A 6,000-nucleotide genomic window follows, 5' to 3' on the forward strand; every position below is an offset into this window, starting at 1 on the left:
AAGATGAAAAGAGATACAGAAAACACATTTGTTGTTCCGTTTATTTATGCATTCATTGGTTGATTGTTTTAAAAAATACATATTTTTATTCATTTGAAAGGGAGAAAAAGATAGAAACATCAATAATGAGAGAATCATTGATCAGCTGCCTCCTGCAAGCCCCACACTGAGGGTTAAGCGGTCAACCTAGGCATGTGCCCTGAATGAGAATTGAATAGTGATGCTCAACCACTGAGCCATGCTGACTGGGCCATTGGTTGATTCTTTTATGTACCCTGACTGAATATCAAACCCATAATCTTACAGGATGGGGATGACCTTTACCCAACTGAGCTATCCAGCTAGGACTCCAGTCAATTTTAAGTAGAGAAAGAGACAGCTCAGGAACAAACAGCCATCACTGTTTCCTGCTGTGTGGATGCCTCTCTTGCCTGCCTACTGTCACTGTGATTTTGACCTGGTGTTTTCCCTGCCCTGCTTCATGTTGGCGTGTAGTGTTCTCTGTTTATACTTACACATTATGTACTTATGTCTATTGTCTAGCAGGCTCTCCTTCCAGTGTCTCATTTATTAAATACCGTGTTCTGAATATCTGAGCATAGACCTTCAACTTGCTTGTTCTTCCTGACTCAGAAGAAAGCATCATATTAAAACAATAGTAGGATCTTCATGTTTTAAGGGAAATGTATACAATATGTTAATCTCCCTTCTATTTCTTGGGATAATATTTTAAAATTTTGTCCTGTTTACCTAGAAGGATCCTTCTAGTACAGTGACAGAACATGGTGAGAAAGTTCACATTTCTGAAGGAGGTTTTGTTTTGTTTTTTAGCTTTTGATATTGAGGTTGCACTCATTGTTATTTTTCTAAAAAATACTTTTATTTCCTCCAAAAATTATCCCTTTGAATTTTGGGGAAGTGCTAAGTTTTCTCTTGAATCATACCAATTATGATAACTTGTTTATAACATTGAGTTATGATTGTCACATAATGGCCCAAAATCAGATAGATATATTTATGTGGGTTAGAATAGAAGTAAAGGACACAGTAGTTGATGGTAGGGAATTTTAAAATAATAACCAATTAAAGACAAAAAAATGTTATAACCAGAGGAGGATTTCTAGGCTTTGAAAGCAGAATAGTTACATCACAGCTATGAATTATTTTTAGTGAGTATTAATACAATCCAGAAAAGATAGTAACTTCAAAGAGACTGAGATATTTGGATGAAAAATATATTAATGCAATGGAGAGGGATACCCACTTTTTGTCACCATCTTTCAATATTGTTGTTTCTAATTACATGATCACTAAGAATCTGATTTTAATGTTTTCTTATTTGCATTTTTATCTATATAGAAAAGTCAGCATGACTTTTAAATTTGGAGCTTCTATTTATAAATTACTAAATTATATTAAGGTTACTAAATCTGTGTTAAAGTTTATCATACCAGGAACTTTAGAACTTCTTTAGCATGAGAAAAAGGTAACAATTTCTCTGTGTAGGAGTGGAAAGCTGTGAAAATAGAAAGCAGAGTCATTTAGGTACTGGGAGTGTGATGGGACAACTTGGGGTATGCAATTTGGTTATAGGAAAGACAACATAATGAGGAAAGACTTTGTGGAAAGAGGGACATTTAAGTCTGACCTTAAGTATGCTAAGAAAAAGCTGAACACCATCAACATCCTATATAATAAAAGCATAATATGCAAATCAACCGAATGGCAGAAAGACCAGTTGGAGGGTGGGGGGGGGAGTGGGGGGGAGGGGGAGGGGTGGGGGGGTTGGGGGATTGGGGGGGGGAAGGGTGGGATAGGAGTGAGGGGGCTGGCGAATGGGCGGTGTGTGCCAGTGGCAGAGGGAGGGAACGGAGATGAGGGGGGGCAGCGACCAGAGGTGGCAGAGGCAATGGGGGGTGTGTGTGTGTGGTATCACTGTTCCGTGATCTGCCACGCCAGTCGCTTCTCGCTGATGGAGGCAAGGTGGCAACGGTGGGGTGATAGGGGTTGGCACTGTCCCCTGATTCCCTGTCCTCACCTCCTCACAGAGGGAGGCCAGACTGTGGGAGTGGACTTAAGCCATCAGTAGGACATCCCCTGAGGACTCCCGGACTGTGTGAGGGCGAAGGCTGGGCTGAGGGACCACCCACTCAGTGCATGAATTTTTATACACTGGGCTTCTAGTTAATAAATATTAGTCTTGGACATGGAAGCAGAGGGAAGCTTTTACGAAATATAATAAATGTATTTGGGTTTATTCCTGCATAGAGAGTAATAAAGCTACTTTTAAGATCATTTGGTCACTTACCATAAAACTTACATTTAATATTTAACATCACATATTTGAAGCAATTTAAAAGGATTTATTTGACAGCACACTTGAAAAGTCGAAGCAAGAGCAAATTAAAATCACCAGTTTATTTTTACTGGTCCTGTCCAAGAATCACCATGGGGATTGCCTGTGAGATGGCACTCAGGTCCTCACATGCCCTTAAATACTCCTCACTGCAGCTTCCTCAGGTGCACTCAGGGAGCTGGACCTTGCTGCTCATTACTGTGTTGAAGGGAAAAAAGATGAGAGCTTTGGGTGTTTCCCCTGCAGTTTGTGATATAATGCTCATTCCTTTTATGTGTATACAGAAAGTTAATTTTCAAAATATATTTATTTTAAATATAATTTGAAAATTGGATACAAAGCATGAGACTTTTCATTGCTTTTCTCCCATAAGAGTTTAGAATAGATTTTTTTTTTTTTTTAAATCTGTTGTCATGAGTTCAAGAAGACAAGCATTTCCCTTCAGAGATTGACTGGAATTAACTGATGTTCCATATGTGAGTTCCTATTTTTTCTTTTCCTTTTCATCTTCCCCCCGACCCCTTATTTTGCTTTTGCATGCCTGAGTCTATGTAAAGTTAGTTCTTTGAGTAGCTATGGAATAATCTGTCCTTATCTGCTTTTTTTCTTAGGAAATTATATTTTCTATAAATACTAGTATGTGTTCTAAAAATGTGTCTCCTTGGTAACTATTTTTTTTATAACTTTTATGGGCTCCTAATTCTTGTCAAAATTGGCATTTTAATAGTTTAGAAAATAATTTTAAGAGGTCTATTTTAACAGGAAATGAACAAGGGGCATGCTCTCTTGAAATCTGGCTTGAAACTTGAGATTGTTAGATGCTACTACAGGAGGCTGTGAGAAATAGTGGTGTTTTGTATTCTACTTCAGATAGAAAAGCAATGATACAAAACTATAAAAGTTTGAAAAAGTGACCACATAATTTATGAAGACAGCAATAATAAAAATAATAAATACTCTAAGAATATGAAAAATTAATTGATAACTTTGACAAATTAATGAATACATAATTTAGTAAATCACTTGTTTTAAAAGTATTAGTTATTTGCAGCTGGAAGAATCCATGAATACTAACATTCTTATTTCCTGGAGACAAAATAGATATCTATGTATCTATAAAATAGCACTGAGGTCATCTGTTCCTCAGGGTGATGAGGGCACTATAATTTTCAGTTCTTTCCTGTGACTAAATCTGTTTTTACCCTCAAAATAGATCTCAGTGATTTGTATCATGGTAGATGTGTCATATGGAGCCAATGTTTAAATTTCTGTATACTTTTCTATAACAAGAACATACCACATTTTATTTATTTCTATTGTCAGGTATTTAGATCACTTCTATCTTCTAAATTTAAATGAGTCTGCAATAAACACAGTTCTGAATATTTTCTGGATAGTTTTGCTCAATTGTTCATAAAGTTTTATATGAACAAACTTAATACTGTACTGTTATGAAGTTGATGAGTGAGAATAGTAATTTATTACTGTTTTATTTGCATTTCCCTAAATATTTTTATATATGCTTTTGGCCAGTTGGAATTTCCTTTCTGTATATTGCTTAGTCAAAGGTTTTGCTGTTCTAGAAAAACAGGTTACTTACTTCTATAGATTTGCAAGATACATAAATACCCTCATTTTGCCACTTTTAAACTTTTTGATTCAAATGGAATTTGTCATACAGAAATTTTAGATGTATTATATATATTTTACAAATTTGCCTTTTTGCTTTGCTTAAAGAAATGTTTTTACTTAAGATATAAACCCATTCTAAAATCTTCTTAATTTTTTTCTCATTTTATTTTATACATTTGCATTTTCAGCCATCTAGAACATAATTTTTTTGTGCCTTCTGAGGAATATATTGGTTTCTTTTATAAGGAGATTTAAAGTCCTAACATCAGTTACGAATAAGTCCATTATTTCATATCAGTTTGAAATCTTAACTTAAACATGGAATAAATTTCAGTATATTTATGTGTTTATTTATTGACTGCCTTTAAGTGCACTGTTGTGTCTTTACCAACAACTCTTTTGTTGCCATAGCTTGATAATATATTTCTGTTCTGAGAATGGATGTCTACCTTCTTCTGTCTTCCTTTAAAAAGTTAGCTTATCTCTTCTGGATATGAACTGTTTCTGAGTATTGGAACCAACTTTTCAAATTTTACAAATTTTTTGGTCAGAATTCTTGTTTTAATTATTTAAATATTGGTTAATTTAGAAAGACTTGACATCTTCTTATATTGCTATTCCTTAACCATAAACTTGGTATATATTTTTACAGTTGCAATCCTTTTATATACTTAAATATAATTCTATATTCAAGTAAGGGATTCTATCTTTTTCAGGCTAGAATAGGCAGTTAAAAAAAACTTTTAATTGTTTATTTTAAACAAATCGTACTACAGCTCAGGATAATTGCAATCAGAGTTTTGTGATAGTTACAGAGATTTTTGCAAGAAATTAGATCACAGGGTATTTCTTGGGATTGAAGATGGAATTCAAATAAAAAATCCATGAACTCCCTAAGATCCTATTAAAATTTTCTTTGTATGCCAAATGTTCATTTTTCTAAAACAATTTCATAGGAACTCAGATGAAGTAAAAGACATTGCTCAATTAACATTATAACCCTTCATAAACAGGCTAATCAATGTGTAGGATTAATTTTTTTGTAAAGCTAAGCTTTGAGTTTAGCAATTTTGTGATACATTTCAGATCAGGTTGCAGAGAGGAAGTAAGAGATGTATAATAGTTTATACCAAAGAAATGCTTCCTTGTAACTAAAATATTCCAGGACTTGGGCCAATGAGTGTGCAGTAAGCCTAGTAAGGAAAAAAAAGTGGTTCAATTCAAGGAGCTGCAGGGTGGGAAGCAGATGGAGTGGAAAAGGATTTCTGGATGCATTTTGTTCCTCCAAGAGTGTGTCTTAAAAGCAAGCACCAGAAAGGGTGACTGAAGGACAAAAATGGTGAGAACTCCTGGGTAAGACTGGAAAGTGAACTGGGAAATAAGGTCAATTTCAGGAAGTCGTAAATGCACTAACAGTCCCTACAATGCAGCAACACTTCCCCCCAAAGACCTGCTTGTTGCTCTTTTTCTCCCTTCACTTACAAAATATTTTCATAAAAAGGTTATTTAAAAAAACACTTTTATTGAATTTATTGGATTTACATTGATTAATAAAAGTATATAGGTTTCAGATGAACGATTCTACATATGTGTCATCTGTATATTGTATTGTGTGTTCACCAACCACAGTCAAATCTCCTTCCATTCCCCTTTATCCTCCCTTTACCTTCTTCTACCTCCCTCGACCCCACTTTCCCTCTGGTAATCACCACGCTGTTGTCTGTGTCTATGAGGCTTTCCTTTTTCTTTGCTTAAGATCTTTATCTGGAAAAATGTGTAAAGGTTCTATATGCACTTTCTGAAATTGTCACCCAGATGTCCAATATTTAAAAATATTACCTCACTGAAGTCTAAGGACAATACTGAACTTTCAGGATTTAGCACAGATTTAGTCCTTGGAAATAACAGAATTATAGTAATTTCATAGCCCTTGAAGAATAGATTTAAAAATCACTCTTAAGGTATAATACTAAAATTGCACCTCGAAATTTTCCAGAAAAAGGACGTTTTAT

The sequence above is a fragment of the Pipistrellus kuhlii genome, unplaced genomic scaffold, assembly GCF_014108245.1.
Source record: "Pipistrellus kuhlii isolate mPipKuh1 unplaced genomic scaffold, mPipKuh1.p scaffold_m20_p_9, whole genome shotgun sequence".
NCBI classification, from domain to species: Eukaryota; Metazoa; Chordata; class Mammalia; order Chiroptera; family Vespertilionidae; genus Pipistrellus; species Pipistrellus kuhlii.